The sequence below is a fragment of the Ictidomys tridecemlineatus genome, chromosome 11 (assembly GCF_052094955.1).
Source record: "Ictidomys tridecemlineatus isolate mIctTri1 chromosome 11, mIctTri1.hap1, whole genome shotgun sequence".
Lineage (NCBI taxonomy): Eukaryota > Metazoa > Chordata > Mammalia > Rodentia > Sciuridae > Ictidomys > Ictidomys tridecemlineatus.
The window spans coordinates 84,492,326-84,513,630 of NC_135487.1; the positions used below are offsets into that span (position 1 = coordinate 84,492,326).

The 21,305-nt window shown below is 39.8% G+C and overlaps 1 protein-coding gene and 1 long non-coding RNA gene across 2 annotated transcripts in view; one reads left to right on the forward strand and one right to left on the reverse strand.

Moving 5' to 3' along the window:
- Positions 1–833: 833 nt before the first annotated feature.
- Positions 834–11,141, reverse strand: LOC120890850 (uncharacterized). Its single transcript, XR_013427942.1, has 4 exons — positions 5,149–11,141; positions 4,545–4,601; positions 4,331–4,423; positions 834–2,817 (listed from the first exon to the last, which is right to left on the reverse strand). It is a non-coding gene; the product is annotated as an uncharacterized LOC120890850 (long non-coding RNA).
- Positions 11,142–13,010: 1,869 nt separating this feature from the next.
- Slc35a3 (solute carrier family 35 member A3) overlaps positions 13,011–21,305 on the forward strand; it is a 39,573-nt gene continuing 31,278 nt past the window's right edge. The window contains exon 1 of the mRNA XM_005339678.5: positions 13,011–13,143. The gene's annotated coding sequence lies outside the window, so the exon portion shown is untranslated. The remainder of the gene's footprint in view (positions 13,144–21,305) is intronic.

Consider the following 21,305-nt stretch of genomic DNA (forward strand, 5'->3'; position numbering starts at 1 on the left):
CAGCTCCTCAGGAAAAAACCCTCGGAGCCCAAGTGCCACCACTGGCTTCCCACAAGCCTCTCACCCCCACACCAGCCTCTCCACCTCCCACAATCCTCCTGCTCTTGAGGCCAATTGGCTGGGTTGCATGGGTGGAGCCAAAGAAGTCCCCCAATGAGCAGCTCCACAGAGCAGCCAATCAGAGGAGCTAGATGTTGCTGGGGCCGCTGTGAGCCAATCATCAGCTTGCAGTCTGAAGGGCAGGGAAACAGCCCAATGAACATCACCGCAGAGGAGCCAATCAGCTAGATGTTGCTGGGGCCGCTGTGAGCCAATCATCAGCTGGCAGCTGGAAGTTTGCTGGCAGCTGGAAGTTTGCTGGGGCCCCTTTGGCTGTGCCTCTCAACAGTGCATGCCTGCAATTCCAGCAGCTGGGAAGACTGAGGTAGGATGATTGAAGGTTTGAAGCTAGCACTCAGCAATTTAGTGAGGCTTTAAGCAGCGTAGTGAGACTCTGTCTAAAAACAAAGAATAAAAAGAGCTGGGGATGTGGGTCAAGCTTTAAGGGTTCAATTCCTGGAATAATAATAATAATAATAATATAAAAATAAATAAAAATGCTGGGTACAATGGCATATGCCTGTAATCCCAGCAGCTTTGGAGGCTGAGGAAAGAGAATCACAAATTCAAAGCCAGCCTCAGCAATGGCGATGCACTTAGCAACTCAGTGAGACCCTGCGCTAAATAAAATACAAAATAGGGCTGAGTATGTGGCTTAGTGGTTGAGTGCCCCTGAATTCAATCCACAGTACCAAAAATAGATAGATAGATAGATCAAAAAAAATGCTCTTCCGTACTATCCAAATGGTTTCCAGATTACAACAGGAACAACAAGACCTTCAGCGCAAAGTGGTAGGGATGTAACAAGGATGTGGTAGGGGCATGGTATGAGTGGAGCTCTCAGCAGGAGGTATGTGTGAGCCTTGGGGCACCTCAGGTACAGTGGGCCAACTGGGCCTGGGAGCACAAGATCTGCCTCAAGCAGTGGACTGAGAAAGGGCAGCAGTACTTTGGCTCACCAAAATGTGCACTTAAAATGTGTACTTAAAATTATTGAGCTGGCTCCAGCAGCTCAAGGATGCAAAGGAAGGTCCATGAGTTTCCGTCTGCTGTACAGCAAAGTTCACAAATGCCTGGAGTCAAAAGAAGAGCGAGAATAAGTAGATGTCTCCAGAAAAACAGCACCCTACACCCACCTACCCACTTAACTCTGTATTTTCCAATTAACATACAGCCCTATTGGGGTGACTGGTGCCCTGACCAGGAGAGGCTGGTACACGCACACAAACCCAGCCACTGGTGCCCTAGACAGAGCTTGCATCTTAGATCCCGAGCCAAGCCAAGGAAGTTCCTGCTAGAAGTTTCAAAGGACTTTGAGTACAGATGTTGGAGTAACCAAGGCAAGGCAAATTCTCAGAAAGTACCTTCCTAATCTGCTAAAGAAGGAACTAAGAAAAGGTACTTGACTCTTTTCTGATCTTCATTCAATGTACATTGTGGCCACAACTCCTGCCTAAGGAATCCAGTTTGGCCTTCACCTGCTCAAGGCTGATAAGAAGGTACAGGTGAGCAGGTAAGCCAGTTCCTCTTCAAGGAGTAAAGGGTAACTTGCCTATTTCTACTGTCTTTGTTGAATTATATTTGAGGGTGTTTAGTAAAGAACAATAACACATTTTTTAAAAATAACACCAAAAAACCCAGATGTCCACTGATGAATTAATAGAAAGATAAGCAAAATGTGGCATCTAAACCCAATGGATTATTATTCAGTCTTAAAAAGGAAGGAAATTCTGACACATGCTACAACGAGGATAGGCCATGAGAACATTATGCTTAATGAAATAGGCCAGTCCCAAAAGGACAAATTTTGCATGATTCCACTTCTGTGAGGTACACAGAATAGCCAGTTTCAGAGAAAACAGAAAGAAGAATGATATTTGCTAGTGGAAGCAGCAGAGTGGAGGAGGAAATGGAACAGTACAGTTTAATGGACACAGTTACAGTTTTGCAAGATGAAAAGAGCTTTGAAGATGGGTGGTGGTGATGGTAGTTAACACTCTTGAACTTCACACTTAGAAATGGTTAAGTGGTAAATTGTATATATTTTACACAAACATTTTTTACCACAATAAAAAGTGTGGTTACATTGTAAAAATACACATGGGACATATTTATCAAAACTCACCAAAATGTGCACTTAAAATAGGTTTGTTTTATTGTATGCAAATTATATAACAACAAAGTTGATTTGAAAAGAAAAAAGCCACCACCAAACACAACGAGAAAAAATAACATGTAAAGGAAAAACAATCTGAAAAACAAAATAAGTGAAGTTGGATGATGAGTAACATTGTTAGAAAACAATTTCTGATTTATCAAGATTTATCCTAATGGACAGAGACAAGAGTGTGTTAAAATCGGGAATGTCATGCCTGCCTCTTGTGTCAACTGCAGCCCATGATGGCATTCTGGCACATTTGTCTTTGCACAGTCTTCTCTCCTGTGCCTGGTACACTGGAGTGGACTTGCCTGATTCACTGTGGTCTGTGTGACTGAGTATTCCTCGATCAACAGGCTGTCCTTGTGGGAGAGGAGCAGCTGGAAGATCCTGGCCAGAGAGGAGGAAGAGACCTGGAACTGGAGCATGTTGTAATGCCTCTCCCTCTGCACACTGCCAGGGGAGTCCTCTGGAAGAACTGTTCCACCTGATTCAGGTCAGGACACAAGTCATCCTTTGGGGATTTGATTTTCATTGTGATAATGTAGCCATCTCCAAACCTAAGGGATGCACAGTGCAGTTCAGGCCTGTCAGTGGATGGGTCAAAGGCAATCCCAAAATAAGGAGTAGACTCATCCTGCACACTGGGGTTAGGCCCACACCATTGGCCATCTGTGCATGTTTAAAACTAGGAGAAAAAAAATGTAGTAGTCCTTAGAGAAACTTTTTGGTACCAGTTTTTAAAGGTCTGAATATGTGTGGTAAAGTGGCACAAATGTACTTTCTGAAGTCAAAGGTGGTTGTAGCCCTGTGGAGATCCCAGGCCCAACCATAAAGACATGTGACCAGTGCATACTGCATAGGGTGGCAAGGGCTGTCTGGCCTTCAGGACACCAGCCATGGGGAAGCAAAGGCCTGGGAAGACAGCACTTCCCTGAGGAAATTTCCAGAAACAGGGCCATTAGTGCCTTCTTCCTCCCTTCACCAGGTTGCTGGTAACTTTCACAGGGAGGATGAAGGATGAAGCAGAGAGTATGCTTATGGCCATCTGGCATGTATACATGGCTAGGTCATGGTGTATAATGTTCATTATCACTGTAAGCTCCCTCCTTGACCTAGGGCCATTCTCTATCCATCTTTCAGCTCCAGAGAATTGATGTCCCTCCACATGGGGACATACCTCCTCATCTCCTCAATCATGGAGATCTTGAGGAATGAGAGGCAAAGGAGTAGGGGGTCATCCCTCAGCAGTTGGGCACAAGGAATTGCTGACACATGCTGGTGTCCCCATAAATATCCAGCTTGGAGACTGTAATTGCTCAAGAAATCAGGGTCAAATATCCATTTGCCAAATGTAGTTCACCTACTAGACCTTTCTGCCTGAATGTTTTCACTGAAATACACTTTCACAGATCCTTAAGATTAAGCACATCAGCATAGGTAAGGTAGATTCTGTGATGTCCCTAGCTCATGGTTTTAGATTCTGGGCTCTTGATAAGTGTGTTAAATAAAATCCACAACTATAAACCCACTCTTTCCCAGGTTAGAAGGCATGTCAGAATGCAAGGGAACCTGGCAATATTATGATAATCTTGTTTTAACTGGTTGTTAGCTTCAGCACACAAACTGTAAATAAGGAATTATTTACAACAATTTATGAGCACAGGATAATTCTACTCAAGAGTACTGGCATCCTTAGTTTCTTATTGTAACATGTGTTTATTTTTCAAACTTTGGTTTGAAAAATAACCACATGTTATTCTAGAGAAGAAATTTGGTTTCCAAGTTGTTTGGTCTCCTAATCATTTTTATATTGGTTGTGGACTGTCATGAAATAGGACAGGGAGGTCTTGGATCTGTCAGGATAAGTGGTGACATTGAATCAGTGTTTCAACCACAAGCAATTAGCCCAATAAAGAGGAACTTCTTATTAGCACAATGCTTTCTGCTACCACTAGCAGGTGGGATGAGGGGCAGCAGGATCCTCCCAAGCATCCACAGAGAACACAGGGCCTGGTTCAACCCCCAAAAAAGGTAGCAAAAAGGACCCCCACACACACTAGGCCTGCTTACTTGTACTTGAGGTGCTGAATGGTGCCCAGACACTAAAAGGTGCCCTTCACCATGATGCCCAGCCAGGTACACAGCACCTCACACTCCTCCATGCTGTGGTACAGGAGAGAGGAGATGAGGCAGTAGGCAGGGACTCCCACCCACCTTCCCCACCCTGGGCATCTCTTGGCTGAGAGGTGAGGATCATGGCTCTCCCTTCTCTGAGGATGCTCACGATGGTGTTCCACAGCATGCGGTGCGCCTGGGGGTCCATTCTGGTGGTGGGCTCATCCTGTGGGGTGAGAGAGAGAGTGGGGCATGTGGACTTGGAGTTGGCCTTTCTGAGTCACTACAGCCTCTGCCAGCTGACTCCCTTTGAACAGCCCTGGTGTCTGAGAAGGATGAGCTGACAGATACTTTCCTAGCGGTTCCCAGCTCAGCAAGATGGGGGAGGGGCGCCCCGGTGCAGCACATGGAAGGCTGGAGGTGAATCAGAGTAAAGAAACATGATATACACCTCTAGATTCCTTCAGCCTGAGAGTGGGTTACAGTTAATATAGGCAATGGTAGAATTATCCTTTAAAAAGGCAAAAACCAAAAACAAACAAAACAAAACAAAACAAAATAAATAAAACGGAAATAACACAAAACTACAAGTGTGTAAGGAGAGGGAGATAACCCAGGTAACTTTTCGGCTCCCTCCATGTCCTGTGACCCATGCCCTCATGAACCTTAGACTGCAAGGTCTGGTTTAGTGGGAGGTCGGCACAGACTTTATAGGTGAAGGTTCAGCTATGTGGGAAATCCTAAGGGACTTTAAAGACACATACTCTAATTACCTTTAAATCAGCTCCAGGAGGGCTTCTCATACCTTCAGCCTCCAGCTACCTATTAAAATAGCAAGGTTTACTGAAGAGGCTAGAGAGAGAGAGAGAGAGAGAGAGAGAGAGAGAGAGAGAGAGAGAGAGAAACACACCAGGGAGTGAACTTTTATTGGGAAACAAACCATTCTGGGGAAAATCCCATCCAATGAAGATTAAGGGGGGCAGTGTCCCAAGGTCAGGTGAGATGATTGGATCTTCAGGGGCTGTGGCATTTTATCTGGATTGTATCCTGCAGGGTTCCTTTTGAGCCATCAGCCCAGTGTTTGGTTTGTAACTTTCAGGCATGGTCTGACTAGGAGTTGCTGGGAAGTCTCTCCCACCATGGACAAGCCCTCGGACCCAAGAACGGTGGGGAAAGCTCTTAACACAAAGAAGTGTCTGAGCGCCTCTTACCCAGCCAGTGAGGTAATTCAATCACGTGCAAGGATGGCCTCCCACAGTCTAGGGCCCTGGGCCTGGTCCAGCTCTTTGGAGAGTCACAGGAGCCTTGGATCAAGTCAACGTCCCCTGGATCCCATGCAGACCTCCTCATGCTGAAGCAACTTCCAACCAGACACCAGTGTTCCCCAGAGGGACTGAACTTCCCCCTGGTGAGCTGTGGCCCTGGAGAGACTTCCCAACAACTCCTAGTCAGACCATGCCTGAAAGCTGAAAACTAAACACTGGGCTAATGGCTCAAAAGGAACTGTGCAGAGTGCAATCCAGATAAAACGCTGCAGGGTATATTCCATATAAAATTGCTGCAGGACTCGGGACACATTTTCCTGGCCAGAGAGATGCAGACTTGCTTGGCTCTTAGGGTTGCCCGTCCACTTCCAGTTGCAGTGCCCTCACAAATAGGTTCTTTCCCCTAAAGAACCAACCAGAATGATCCAGATTGGACTAATTTGGTGTCTTAAAACAAGGAACTGGTTTTTCCTGCTCTTGAGCTGTAATATTAACTCAATACTTTTAATAACTATAATGTATATGAACAAAATCTGTGATAAAGCAATTCCTGGAGACCTGAAGCCTAATTCTGTAAGCATTGAATTTTTGTTGTTGTTGTTGTTGTTGTTGTTGTTGTATTTTGACCATTTTGGACAGAAATCCTCTAAAATGTATATTACCGGGCTGGGATTGTGGCTCAGTGGTAGAGCGCTCGCCTAGCACAGGTGGGACCCAGGTTCGATCCTCAGCACCACATAAAAATAAAGGCATTGTGTTGTGTCCATCTACACCTAAAAATATAATAAATGTTTAAAAATGTATATTACGGGGCTGGGGATGTGGCTCAAGCGGTAGCGTGCTCGCCTGGCATGCATGCGGCCTGGGTTCGATCCTCAGCACCACATACAAACAAAGATGTTGTGTCCGCCGAAAACTAAAAAACAATAAATAAAAAAATTCTCTCTCTCTCTCTCTCTCTCTCTCTCTTTTAAAAAAATGTATATTACCATAGTCTTTTGTTTTCTTTTTTTTTTTTCCTTTTGGGTCTTCTAGTAACCTCTGACTTTAAGCCATTGAAGTCCATAAGTCCTTTTCTCTGCCCAAAGATATTGAGACTTTGTGTGCATAATGCTTGCAGTGTCACATGTATTAGATATGATTTGAGCTGGTCCTAGGCAGTAGCGAAGCACAGTGGCGCATACCTGTAATTCCAGCGCTACGGGCCTAAGCAACTCAGTGAGACTCTGTCTCTAATTAAATACAAAATAGGGCTGGGGATGTGGCTCAGTGGCCAAGTGCTCCTGAGTTCGATCCCCAGTATACACACACCCCCACTCCCCTCAAAAAGCAAGCTGTGCCCTGATCTGAGTCATATCACAAAGTGACTCAGATCAATAAATAAAAGTTGTTTAGGGTGCAGTTTTCAGGCTGATCCTGACCCCAAGTTACTCCATTGATAAAGCAGCAGTTTGCCATGAGTTTCTCCAATTTGAGTATAAGTGCTGAGATAAAATGATTGCACCTTGTTTGTACAATCAACAACCACCATCTGAACAGCACAAACTGATAAATAAATTAACCATGCTAATAAAAATAATCACCTGTAAATTTACTGAATTAAATAACTAGTACATGGATGCATGGGCATATCAAACCTCTATCAGAAAAACCGAACCACTGTAAGAAGCAAACCCTTCACCTGAACCATAAAAGTAGAAGCCTAGGAAAATCAATCACCAGAACAATGAACCTCTGATCCTCTGTTCCTGGACTTTAGCTCAGCAGTTTCTCCTGCCCATAAAGACTACACATGGCTCACTCCAAGCTGGCATTCTGAAACTGCCATCAGTCTGGATCCTAGCCTAGAATAAGTTTCTTGCCCTGACAGCTCAGCACCCTAAATCACTTTTATTTGTTGGTTCTGGTTCACAATCTTATCTGACCAACTGCAGTGACCATTGCTTTCTGGGCTCTCTGCCTTCCTTCCCAGTTCAGCCTCCAGAACCCTGTGGCTACCTTAATCCTTGTTTTTTTTTGTTTGTTTGTTTGTTTTTTTTTTTTTTTAAGGTGGTGCTGGAAATTGAACCCAGGGCCCTTGTACCTTGTACAAACACTCTACCAACTGAGCTATATCCCCAGCCCTCTGCTTCCTTTTGAAACCAGAGTTTCAGAAGAAACTTAATTCTGCAGGTGGGTGGGGCCTGCATAAACCACAGGCCACTGCAGTTGAGAAAGCCTGTTTTTATTGTTGCAGCTAATCACAGCAAGGGATGCCTAAGGTGTTAGCTCCAGGGTCCAAGCTGGCAAAGCCAGATTCTTCTCCATTCCTATGAAGTGGAGGAAGAGGGGACATGACAGGGGTTGTCAGTTAAATGTACTAGTCTAGGATCTTATATAGCTACTGGGTAGGGCAGTGATCAACACCTTTGCTAATCAAGTATTAGAAAAGTACTAACTTAGCAAGACCCTGTCTCAAAAAAACAAAATAAAAAGGCTAGAGATATAACTCAGTTGTAAAGTACCCTGTATGCAATCCCCAGTATCAAAAACCAAACAGCCTTGTGCAGTGACATATGCCTATAATCCCAGGGACTGGGGAGGCTGAGTCACTAGGAGATGGAGTTCAAAGCCAGCCTTAGCAATTTAGGGAGGCACTTAACTCAGGGACACCTTGTCTCTAAATAAAATATTTTAAAAGGGCTGGGATGTTGCTCAGTGGTTGAATCCCCCCCCTGGGTTCAATCCTCAGTACCAAAAACAAAACAAAAACAAACAAACAAACAAAAAACTTGTACTAAATAAGTCAAAACTATTCTTTGGTCCAATATCCTAACTTGTCAACACTGTCCCTCACCTATATTTGTTATGGTAATTGTTACTTTTTTTTTGCTTCTGCCAACTTTTCTGAATATTGTACTCATTTCTTGTTTGTTCCCTGTGACAACTAAACACAGTGTTTTAAAAATGGACTTTAAGGGCCTGAGGTATAACTCAGTCAGTGGTAGAGCACTTGCCTACTTTGTACAAAACTAATTGATCCTCAGCATGACAATGAAAAAAAAAAAAGTATGGACTTTAAACAAGGGTTTGAACCCTAGCTTATCCTTCTGTGTTCTGTATTTATGTGTAGTTAAGTAAATTTCTTCATGTTTATAAACCTCAATTTCTTCTGTAAAATACAGTTATTATTGCTTACTTCATACTGCTATTGTGGGAGTTAATAGAAGTGTTATCATAAAAATAGCTTCAGGCCTTTTGGATACTTTCTTAAGCTATTGCATGTTCAGACTTGCATTTCAGGCTCCCTTAACATTCTTGCCCTGGTGAGCTTTTGTAGTGCCTGGCTTATCTTTGACATCCTTATTAACTAGTTCAGTTCAGTTCAGTTCAGTTCAGGAAATATGCATAATGAGTTTCTATGTATTAGACACTGAATGGGAATAATATCCAAAACTTATTAGGACAGTACTGACCACAAGTAAAGTGTTGGTTTAAGAGGACTATAAACAGAAGAATTGTGATTCTGTTACAGTGAAGTAAGTAAAATTATCTAGATATTCACAGGATGCCCCAACTTGCTATGGGACCAAAGAGAAGTGATTTGGACTTCTCTTTGGAGGAAGGGGGCAAGAAAATGCTTCAAGCTGGATACGGTGGCACATTTCTATAATCCAGCTACTTAAGGGGCTGAGATAGGAAAATCACAAGTTCAAGGCCAGCCTGTGCAACTTAGTGAGACCCTCAAACTTGGTGTAACTCAGTGGTAGAAAGAACACCCCTGGGTTTAGTCTCCAGTACAAAAACAAAACAAAAAAATAAACAAACTAACTAAACTCAAGACAGAGAAGAAAATGCTTCAAGTTTGTGATGATGATACTGGAGCAGAGAATCAACAGTTGAGTGGAACCCATATAAAAACTATGAGATAGCCGAAAAATACATTTAGTGAAAAGCTTGAGGAAAGGAAAAGGAATAGGTATTATGAATGGTGTATACAGGGAAACAGAATATTTCCACATTATTAGAACACAAATTGTAAACCTAGGGAAGGCTAATGAAAGTATTACTTGCTTTTGGTCATCAACTTTAGGGCTCATTGTGTGTGTGTCTGTATGTGTGTGATGCTAGTGATTGAACACAGGTCCTTGCTCATGCTAGGCAACTGCTTTACCACCACCCCTCATCCCTCTTTTTTTGAGATGGGGTCTTGCTCTGTTGCCAGGATTTCCTGACTTAGAATTGCTGGGCTCAAGTAATCCTCCTGCTTCAGTTTCCCGAGGAGCTGTGACTATAGGTATGCCTCCTATACCAGACAGGACTCATATCTTTACTTTGTATTCTATTTTCATTGTTGCTTTTGTCTGTATAGATGTTTTTTATACTGCACTTGATTTATTCATCCATTATTAAAATAATATGCTTTTTCTTGAATATGTTTTGATCACATTTTTTTGTATTAAGTTACATTCTGCTTCTTAAAAAATAGAAAAGTTAATTGAAAAGGAACACTAATGAGCTATCAGGTACTTGCATTTATTTATTTATTTTTATTTTTTTTTTATTGTTGGTTGTTCAAAACATTACATAGTTCTTGATATATCATATTTCACATTTTGATTCAAGTGGGTTATGAACTCCCATTTTACCCCGTATACAGCTTGCAAAATCACATCAGTTTCACTTCCATTCATTTACATATTGATATACTCATGTCTGTTGTATTCTGCTTCAGGTACTTGCATTTAAATGCTTTTTCTTCTTCTTCTTAGCTTTATCTAAAATAGGCTCAGTGGGAGCACTGAAGCATTTAGTGTATGTAGCCTACTAGGCACAGCAGGCCTGAACATCTCTTAGATTTCAAAAGATTAACCATAGGGAAATAGAAATGTATAATAGGCTCTGGCAGTGTTCAACAATCCAGTTAAAAGGATATTCTATATTTGATACCATAGATCACAAGACTTTGGTGAATAAAAATTTGCTCACTTACATTTCATTGTCTGTTAGGAAAATGGGTGATGATGGAAAACATGCCATGCTTATGTTTTACTTTGTTACAAATCATTTAACTGGTTTCAGAACCAAATCAGCCATTTCATTTTCTTCACTTGAAGTCAATTTTTTAAAAATATATTTTTAGTTGTTGACAGACCTTTTATTTATTTATTTATATGCAGTGCTAAGAATCGAACCTAGTGCCTCACACATGCTGGGCAAGTGCTCTACCACTGAGCCACAACCCAGCCCTTGAGGTCAATTTTTTAAATTTTGAGATATATTAATTATGTAGAAATGTAGTGCCCAAACAATAATTTATTACATGGTTAGAAACTCAAATTTAAATTTTAAAGCTGCAGGTTGTTTTTGGACAATGTCAATTTATTTTTTTATGGGCATGTGGGATTCAGCTTTTATTCAGATGCTATTAATTTTTGAGTTATATTATTTAGATTTTGTATCTTTTTAATTTAGTTTAACTTTTTAATGTGTGAACCAGATTTGTTTATTTACTTACTTATTCTTTGTAGTTACACATAATGATAGAGTTTATTATGACATATTTATATAAACATGGCATATATCTTATTCTAATTAGGATCCCAGTCTTGTGTTGTCTGTATAGATTTTTCATCATTTTCACTTTCATGCCTATTCAAGGTGGCAAAGTATATGTTACTATTTCATGATTACAAGTGCTTCCACTTCTCATTTTTATCATGTTAAAGCTTTCTGAACAAACTGGAACAATACTAAAGAATGTATTTACATTATAAAGCATCTTTTTCTTGCAGGTTTATATTTAAAATATTTTAATATTTCTTTCCCCCTATATCCACACATATTTATTGTGTACCTGTTATTTTCTGAATGAATATCTGTATATGTGTACAGAGATAGAGATAGAATAGTGCCTAGCTATTATTATATACCAGGCACATCATAGTTTCAAAAAAATTGGTTGGGGGTATAGCTCAGTGGCAGAGTGCCTGTCTAGCATTCAGAAGGCCATAGGTTGGATTCCAAGAACGACAAATAAAAAAAAAGAAAGGAAGGAAGGAAAGAAGGAAGGAAGGAAGAAAGGAAGGAAGGAAGGAAGGAAGGAAGGAAGGAAAAAATACACATACACACACATACTTTAAAAAATTTGTAGCAGGGGAATGGTGGCACATGTCTGTAATCCCAAAAGCTGGGAAGGCTGAGGCCAAGGCAATGTAAGTTTGAGGTAAGCTTGGGTGATTTAGTGAGACCCTGTCTCCAAATAAAAAATTAAAATGGATGTAGTTCATCGGTAGAGCATTTCTGGGTCCAATCTGTAGTAGCAAAAAAAAAAAAAAAAAAACAGGGATATTCCACCATCTAGAAATTTTCTTAAGATCATATTATACAAAAATTTAAGGTCAATCATTCTACTCTTACAGTTACTTTATTTTTCTGCTCTCCTTCCAACCGTAAGCATAGTTTAAATTATTTACAATATAAGAGGCATAGCTTAATTTATACCAGCATTGTGTTAACTGGAAAGGCATAATATTAATTTCAGCCTGTCCATCACCAGAATAGGCTGCTGTGGAACTCCGGAAAAAGAGGCAGTGGGCTCACAAGTTCGAGGCAGCCTGAGGAACTTAGTGAGGCACTGTCTCGATAATAAATAGATAGATAAATAAACAAATAGATGGGCTTGGATGTAGCATTCCCTCCACCCCAACCCCAAAGTAATGTGTATGGGATCATTGCAGCCAGGAAGGGGTAAATCCCTCATAACTGAGTTCTTCCAGTCCAAGCTCCCCACTTCCCCGCTTTCCCCCCATCTCCTGGTTAATGGCACTAAGGTTCTTCGGTTGCACCGTTTTGGGCTCCTCTCAGCCTTAAGGTCTCAGAGTGGAAGCAGGGGTCATTTCCAACAGAACAAGTTTTTTTCCAGAGTACTGGTTGATAAATGGCGCAGGTGCTAATAATATTTTCATGTTATCGACATTTTTAGGAGCGGGTTCGCAGCTTCCGAGATCCTTCTCCCCACTGAGAGATCAAGGTCCTTTGCCCTAAAGGACTTTGCCCTTCCTCTAGCAGATTGTCACTGTGGCATTCTCTGCAGCTGGTCAGTCCCGCAGAGGTCTACGGGGAAATCATCCCGTTTGACTCGAACCCCCAGGAGGTGTCTAAAAAGAGCCAGTGCTCCCAGCAGTCAAGTGACGGGAAACCGGCACCGGCGTTTCCCAGCCGAGGAGCCCAGGCGCGATCTCCTTAGGAGCGAAGCTGACAAGTGCAGAGCTGGAGCCGCCAAAGCCGAGTCGGGAACCGCGTTTGCCCGGGCCGAGGCGGAAGCCGGAGCATTTGGAGGACGGGACCGCGGGAACCCGGAAACGCCTAGGCTGCACCGAGGTGGCACCGACGAAGGCGGCGGGAGCTGGCGGCGCTGCGGGTCAGCAGTCGCGACGGACCCCTAGGGCTCGGCGGCCTTGGGCTCCCGGCGTTGCTGAGCCGCAGGCCCCAGTGTGTGCAGCTGGCAGAGCTGCGCAGGAGGTGAGGCCTGAGCTTTCCTGGGGAGGGGCGGGTCCCAGGAGGACTGCGGCGGCGGGGCGGCTGGGCAGCTCTGAAGCTGTGGGGTCTGTCTCAGTGAAGTGGAAGGTGTCGAGGACCTGAAGTACTAGTTAAGCAGGAGTGGGAGCAAATGAAGTGACACGTTGCAATTCTGACCGTCGACGTGTGGAATGTACTGGGTGGAGGAGGAAAAAGATCCTTAGAAGAGGGGTGTGTCAAGCGAAAGAAAACGGCCGTGTGTGCTGTAAGCCTGAGGTGTGCAGAGAAGTGACTAGTCGGCCAGGCTGGCGGTCACTCATTCCCTCAGTGAATGTCCCCTGAGCTCCCGCTCAGTGTTTAACCCTGTGATAGGCACGGATGCAGTAGATCAGGATTTTGCGCTCAAGAAGCCACAGGGACTTCAAGAAATGGAAAGGTTACCACTGGTAAGGTTAATGTGTGGACAAGGACTGTCTGAGGCCGTGTAAAATTACCCTCAGAACAAGGGTGTGTGTGTGTGTGTCCTGAGTATTGAGAAACAGGATTTTCAGTAACATTGTAATTTAACCAACAAAAAGACCTCTCAATTCAGGAAGATCTAGTTCAAATGAATTGAAGAATAATATTAAATGTAGTGATGGGCCTTGCTTTATAGTAAACCATTTAAATGTCACTATTTTATAACAGAAGCCTGAATCTTTTATTATATTCTATTAAATGCAAAAATGGAACCAGAGTTAAGTCTTTATCAGTATTGGGCTTTGGTAGACAAAGATTAAATTTGATACAGTTGTTTCCTTTAAGGGGATAATAACTTCTAAACTTACATTTCTAATTCTGATTTTTCTCCCTAATTCTTCCCTTTTTCATTCCAATCATCGGTGTGCTAAGTAGGCTCCTCTTTGCTCTTTTATTTCCACTAAACCAACAGGTTCTAAACTGTACTTGCTGATTTCAGCCTGTTCCCTTTCCAGTCACTTTTCCATCATTACCCTTTGGTTTGTTGGTGGTGCTGGGAATGGAACCCCAAGGTCTTGCGCATGCTAGACAAGTGCTCTACCACTGAATTATACCCCCAACTCTCCTCAATTGTTTTTTAAATCCAAAGGTCTTATGCCATTCTTTGGTCATTCTTCTCTTAGGGTACTAAGTGACTCTATGTTGGCTACAGAATGAAGTTTCTTGCTTTTTACCCCCTGTGGTGCTGTGGATAGAACCCAGTGTCTTATACATGCTAGGCAAATGCTGTACCACTGACCTACACCCCTGTCTCCATTATAAATTGTTTATTTAGGGAGGTTCAAAGTCCTTTAAAATTTAAGTCTTTCCAAGACTCAATATGACCCTTTCATTATTTTTTAAAAATACTTTATCCCATTTAATCTATTTTATAGTTATACTACAGTTAGTTAATTGAATTGGATTTTCTGAACACACTGTATGCCTACCTACCTTGGTCTTTGCTTATATAACTTCTTTTCCTACAAGGAAGGTCTTTGTAAAAATTCTATTCTTTAATGCCTTATATGCCACCTCTTCCTTATGAAGCTTTCTGAAATCTACCATGTGTCTGAAATATTCTTTTTCTCTTTGTGCTGGGCTTTATAACTCTTATAATGTTTGCTAAATTTATACTGTATTGTGGCTCTTTGAGAATTTTATTATCCCTACTAGAATGTAAGTTCTTTAAGGAAAGTAATTGTACCTTTTAAGTTTTTTAGCACTTTGGTACTTGAGCACAGTATCATGATATTTTATACTCTTAGTAAGGTTTTGTTATGTCTAGTGATATATTTAATGAAACAAACTTTTATATTCTGGAGATAAGGATAACTTGTTTTGTGGTATAACCTTATGTCAGTTTCATTACTAATCAAATATTCTTATAAGAGATTGTCTTTTTGTTTCACATTTTAGTACCTCATTTGACCCTGGTAGTAAATTGTTGAGGTAGGACAGTTTTTATAGTCCCCATTCTTATTTATAAAAAATGAATATTGAAGGTCAGGTCAGATAATTTGCCCCAGGTCTTATATACACTCCTTAAGCTACTTCAGTTATATTTGAAATGAATATAATTTGTATCCTCAAAGGTGTCTTTTACTTAGTAGGAACTTAGTATGTTGAATGAAGGAATCCATTCCTTCATTCAACATACTAAGTTCCTACTAAGTAGAATCAATAGAAATAATCTCTCAGTTGAAAGACCAATCTTATCATTCAGTAGCTAAGAAGTATGACTTTTGAGTTTCTTTTCTCTTTCCTGAATTTTTTTTTTTTTTTGTACCAGGGATTGAATTCAGGGGCATTTGACCACTGAACTACATCCCCAGACCTATGTTGTATTTTATTTAGAGATAGGGTCTCACTGAGTTGTTTAAGGCTTCCCTAAATTGTTGAGTCTGGCTTTGAACTCAAGGTCCTCCTGCCTCAGTCTCCAGAGCCGCTGGAATATAGGCAGGTACAGTGGTGCATGGCTTTTTCTGAAATTTTTTGAGAGGAGTTTCTATTTTAATTTTAATCAACTGTGGGATTTTTTTCATTTGTCTGTGTATGTGTGTGTGAAATTATAGAATTGTCTATAATAGAAATAACTTGAACATCAAACTGGTAGTTAATAACATTCTTGGAAATGAATTTATTATTAAAGTACAGATCAATATGAATTGGTAGCTTAACAAAAGCAGGTGTATGGTGTCTTAATTCTCCTCATTAATGAAGGAGTGTAGTGCTGTCGTTATTTATGTATTTAGAGATGGGTGGTCTCACTATGTTTCATAGGCTGGTCTCAAACTCATGCCTTAAATGTTCCTCCTTCCTTAGTCTCCCGAGTAGCTGAAACTACAGATACAGCACCGTGCCTTGCTTATTATTTATTTTTAGTTATTTTTTTTAAAAAATGTGTTTTAGTACTAAATTTGAGAGTATTTGATGTGTAAATGTGAGAATAACTTAGAAGATAGAATGTTACTCAACTTTTCTATGCAGATTATCTGCCCAGAACTCTGTTTACCATCCATATTGGAGATACCTTATCAAATGAAATAAAAAATCAGTTTAAGAGAAATTGCTGTATATTTAGTTATACAAATTTTGATTGAAAAGGTGTGGTATGTCAGGCAACATAGTAGAAGTTAGAATTAAGCTGAAACTTTTAGGTCACTTCAGATAAAGTGCTAAGAAATACTTCATTCCACAAAGTATCTATTTATGATTTTATACCTACTCTGAGTTGTGTTTTTTTCTGTAAAAATTAGATAAGAAATTTTTTCCTAAATTCATATGTGCTATAAAAACCAATTTCAAACATTACTAGTAGCATTCATGAGTAGATCTTATAAAGGTAGTGAATGAATATTTGTAAAGCATGATAGTTATATAATAACCACTTTATCTAATTTATATTCTTTAATCTTCATAGCTACTCTGTGAGGTACATACTGTTATTTAATGTGCTATAGTTACTAAATGGTGGAGTCAGACTGTGAACTCAGGCAGTTTGAGTCCAGAGGCATACATTTTCATGTATAATGGTGAGTTATCTGCCAATCCTTAGACATGATTAAACCACAGGCTTTACTGCACAGACCCTGTGCTTTGTTAATAGAGTCCTAAGCCAGAGGCCTGTCTGTGGGGGTTCCAGCAAATCAGGTCTGGTCACTCACCCCAAAAACCAAATAGAAAAGGTTATAGTAAAAAGCAGGAAAAGAACCTTAGTCAATATGGTTGTATTAGGAAGGAAAGTGAGATCGTATGTCCCAGCCTTGTCTTTGGAGTGCTTACATAAGCTTTTGGTTTAAGTAGAGGAAAAATTGGGAAAGGGTGAGACTGCTGAATCTTGGTCAAACTATGGTATGGTCAATCATTTTTTCATTTCTGGTTCTGTGAGGTAGTTTTGAAGAATTCTTTATCACTTGAGCAGGTAATTTTTGTTTATTGCTCAGGATGCTTATTCAGATCTGTAATCCTGGAAAGGGGCAATTTAGTTCCCGGGAGATATTTGCTCTGGTTAGGGAGGCAGTTTCATCCTGGGGTGACTCCTCTGGGTAGGGCAATGACTCGTGACTTCTAAGTGTCACTCCAGGGGTCTGAAACAGGATGCTGCAAATCTCGCCTCAGTCTTGAAGGGAGGGCAAGATAGGTTGCATAAATTTTGGGCTAATAAACCTTGTATTACCAGATTTAGACGAACTTTCCATAAATGATTAACAAGTTTACGTGCAGAGTTGAACAGGGACCTGACCCAAAGTTTCAGGTAATAAAGGAGACAGACAAAAGGAAGGCAGAGGGCTGGGGTTGTGGCTCAGTGGTAGAGCGCTTACCCAGCATGTGTGACTGGGTTTGATTCTCAGCATCACATATAATAAATAAAATAAAGGTTCATTGACAACTAAAAAATCTTTGTTTTTTTTTTTTGTTTTGTTTTGTTTTTTTTAAAAAGGCACACCAAGCTTTATTCTGCTTTCAATTACCTATGAGCATCTGCAGGCCTATGCAAAGAGTCTGCTTTTGGCAAAGGCAGCTTTTCTAAGTCCCTATTATACTTTGAGGGAAATCTTGGGTTTATATTTGAGGTCAGACATGTTATGTTATGCAAGGCAAATGGTAATCTTAATATCTTAGAACCATACTTTCTTAATCTGTAAAAGAAATAATTCATCCTTTAACAGATTAAATGTTCTTTAAATGAGATAATGCTTGTAAAGAATCTAGCAAGATATCTGACATATAGTAGATATTCCCGGCTCTTTTATTAATTTAATTTCTCTTATGAAGTATAGTTATTAGAAAACATTTCATGAGAACCAGTTTCAGCCTGCATCTGAATCTTTTATGTGTAATACGAAAAGATTTAATTCACAAAGAGATCATTCTTTTCTTCTGAAGGTTTACAGAACAGAGTCAATGCCTAATGAGTGACAGGTGCTGGTAAGGAAATATAGGAAATGCAATAATACATAATGTAAATATGTCAACAAATTACTTTGATACAATTTTGAGTGTTATTATAAAAGGTGTACACAATGGCATGGGAATGTATTAGGAAAAGGATTCAGTCTTTTTGGGAAGACTTAGGAAACTTCATTCAGAGACCTATATTAGCTCTATAAGATATATAGAAATTCTGCTAGTAGAAAAAGCAGAGTCATAGTTTTTGCATTGCTGGGTCTCACAATGATAAGCAGGTATTCTACTATTGACCTACACCTTCAACACTGGAAAGATTTGTTTTGTCACCTCCCCCCCACCAACTACCAGGGATTGAACCCAGGGCCTTGCACTTGCACATGCTAGGCTATCCTTCTACAGCTGAGCTAGTCCCCACCCCTCTGGAAAGAGGGTTTTTTTTTTAAAGACAAATATTTGCTCAGAAAATGCATGAAGAATACAGGTAATAGTTTATGGCAGGAAATTTAGGCTGGGACCAGATTACAAGGAGCTATTCTATTTGAAGGAGTTTGGACTGTGTCATCCATTTAGTAAGGAGTCAGTTAAACTTTATACACAGGGAAGGAACATAACCAAGCTTACATTTCATTAAGATATCTTCTGTATAGAGGATGGATTAGAATCTGAAGCCTGCCCCATCCATTAGCAAGCAGAGTGACGTGAGACTTGAACAGTAAATACTGAATAAGTGTAATTAATGTACTTCATGTTCTATATGATTTAAGTTCATAAGCCTGTAATATATATAATTATATAAGAATGTGGATTTACCTGGGAGGGGTTGCAGTTTCATATTTAGAAAGAATGGTGGTTGAGAAAAAAAAAGAAACTACACAGCATTTGAATTCTAGTATTGGAATCTTATTTTTAGGGGAGGTGGTAATCTTCCATTAATTATCCAAATATAATTACCAGTTAGGATAAAATCCAGCTCATTCTATATATTCTATTAAGTTTTAGTTAAATTATTTTACCAAGCACATTTTCCTAAAATTTATTTAATTTTATTTTTTATTCTAATTTCTTATATATGGCAGCAGAATGCATTACAATTCATATTACACATGTAGAGCACAATTTTTCATATCTCTGGTTGTATATAAAGTATATTCACACCATTCCTGTCTTCATACATGTACTTAGGGTTATGATGTCCATTTCATTCCATCCTAAAATTTATTTTTTAAAAAATATTTTTTATTTATAGATGGACATAGTACCTCACCTGTGCTGGGCAAGTGCTTTACCACTGAGCCACAACCCCAGCCCTCCTAAAATTTATTTTTATTATTTATTTATTTATTTATTTATTTATTTATTTTGGTACCAGGGATTGAACTCAGGGCTCTTGGCCACTGAGCTACATCCTCAGCCCTATTTTGTGTTTTATTTGGAGACAAGGTCTCACTGAGTTGCTTAGTACCTTGCTGTTGCTAAGGCTGGCTTTTAACTTGCGAACCTCCTGTCCCAGACTCCCAAGCTGCTGGGATTACAGATGTGTGCCACCACACCCAGCTTATTGTTTTTGAGTGGTATGAAGAAAATCATTTTAAGGACCCTCACCTTTCAGGCTTATTCTCAGACTCAATTAAATAGATAACATTCTTCTCCTTCTCCCTTTCCCACTCCCTGCCCCTCTTTGTGCTAGGGATTGAACCCAGGTTCTTGCTTATGCTAATTTTATATTGTACTACTGAGCTATAATCAGAGCCCCCTTATTCTTTATTACCCTCCTATACTTTAATTCTAAATATGTGAAAAATCTTTGAAAAGTGTTAGAATTTTGTTATTAATGTTAATGCTTAGGGAGCAACATTATCTTATAGAATAATTATTATGTTTGACTTTCTGGATAGAGATGTTTCATATCACATTGTTTGACATAAGTAACATATTAGAAACTGGACAATAAATTAATATTTAAAGGAGTCAACTTGAATACTGTAGTATAGACAGAAAACTTAAAATTGGCATTTTTTTCTAGTTTATAAACTTTATATCTGATTATATGCTATTAATATTTCAGGTTATAAAAACAAAGATGGCAATAAAAATAGTGAAAACCTGTATATTCTTTTGCCTTTTATGTTTTTTAAAATAGCAATGGGTCTTAGTAGTATGGCTCAGTGAAAAAATTTTAAACAGCCTTCCTCCAAAACGTTAAATGCTTTCTACCTGAATATACACACAAAATAGAAGACAATTAATTTTAAAAAATACAGACAGGTCCTTGTACTAATTTTTTGTGCCTTCTGTAACAAATTTCCACAAATATGGTGGATTAAAACAGCAGCAATTTATTTTCTTACAGATCTGGAGACCAGAAATCCAAAACCAGTATCACTGGGCTAAAAGCAAAATGGCAGCAGGACTTTACTCCTCCAGTGGTTCTAAGGACCCATTTCTTTCCTCTTCTAGCTTCTGAAAACTACCAATATTCCTTGGCTTGTATCTGCATCATTCCAATTTTCAAGGCCAGCATCTTTAAATCTCTCTCTGCCCCTTCTTTTTATTGCCTTCTCTTGTGTATCTGTATTCTCTTCTTTAAAAAAACCTTTTTCCTGGTCTGGGAATGTAGCTCAGTGATAGAAGGCTTGCCTGACAAGCTCAAGACCCTGAGTTTAGTCCCTAATATCTGACTCCCCCACCACCACTGCTCTCTCTTTCACACACACACACTCCTCAGATTTACTGAGGTATAAATGACAAGTAAATTTTTTATATCTATATGAAGTACACAATGCAGTGATTTGATATATCTATACCTTTTGAAACAGTTACTTTAATCAAATTAATTTATATATGGATCACTGTATACTATTTGTGTGTGGAGGGGTAAGAACACTTAAATCTGCTTCCTCAAGTAAACCATACAGTATTATTCACTGTACATTAGATCTTCATATATTCTGTCTTGTACACCTCTTAATCATTTTTGATGGTATTTAGTGTCTACCCATTTAATTCCTAGAAAATCTTCCCATTCCAAGACTCTTATCTCATTTGCAAAATCCTCTTTTCCAAGGAAAGTAACGTTTTACAGGTTCCAAGGATCAAGACCTGATACTTCTGGGAGCCATTATTGAGCCTACCATAATCCTCAAACATTTCTGTGTGCTAAGATATAGAGATTATAAAAATACATAGAATGTGGGATCATGAGATTCTATCAAATTATAAACTCAAATTGCCTTTTATTTCAGACTACATAGGAT